This window comes from Octodon degus, unplaced genomic scaffold (genome assembly GCF_000260255.1).
Source record: "Octodon degus isolate 3935 unplaced genomic scaffold, OctDeg1.0 scaffold00561, whole genome shotgun sequence".
NCBI lineage: Eukaryota > Metazoa > Chordata > Mammalia > Rodentia > Octodontidae > Octodon > Octodon degus.
The window spans coordinates 82,237-83,251 of record NW_004525137.1 but is presented as its reverse complement, the minus strand read 5'-3'; positions in this window follow the sequence as shown (position 1 = coordinate 83,251).

Here is a 1,015-nt window from a genome sequence, read left to right as displayed (position 1 = left end):
TTTCTCAGAAGCCGTGATGTTCCTGATGTTTGTGCCATCCACACTGTAGGCAGGAATGAGTCACAAATGTTTGTTTTGTTTTGTTTTGTTTTTTATAAGGATTTTTTTTTTGCTCCAAATGCCTTAAGGGCAGGTTTGTCTGACTTGAGTTGTGGGGATCACTGATGTAGTTTTTGTGTGACCTGGGTGTCATGGTTTAATCAGGCAGCAGCCTTAGACTCCTTTTCCACCAGCTCATTTTCCAGCCAGTGTACTGCGCTTTGCCTCTTGTGCCTGCCCTCATGCAGGTGTTTCTGCACAATGATTTTCTATTTGTAGACAGAGTCTTGTGTCCCTTACCTTAAAGGACCACCTCTCTGCACCTCTGACAGCACCCCTGGGACTATACAGTAGATTCTCCTTGGTTTAACTCCATTCTTTAGGTCACCAGGATAAACTCTGAGGGTGTAAACATGGCTAAGGTTGAATCAACCCTTCAACGCTTATTGCATGGAGACCCTAAGTCTCCCTCCCACAAGGGCAACCTGTGTAACACTCAGGAGCCTCCTGTTGATCTGACCGATGATCATGAACTCTTCTTTTCTGTGGATGAAACTTCTGAGTCTTCCTTTGTGAAGTGAATTGTCCTCATCAAGCCTTATTTCTTTGTATCCAAAATAAAATTTATGGTATTGAACACAGAAACAGACAGACTGATGAACCTGTGGAACTGTGGCCTTTTCAGATCTTGGTGCCTGTGCCTGTCTGAACTACATAAGGTCACTCTGTAGGAAGGGGCCCCGCATCGACCCTGCAGAGGACTTGAACATAGTTAACCATGAATTTTGTGCTTTTAACAAGAGTGACTAGGCCAGGATATAGCTTAGTGGTATAAGCACCTGCCTAGCAAGTGCAAGGTCCAAGTTCAATCCACAGTGCTGAAATAAAAAACAACAGTGACTGATACAGCATGTTTTTCCTATTGGTTTTATCATTGGAGATATCACATCAGGGTTCCTCACATCCATGCCTCCAG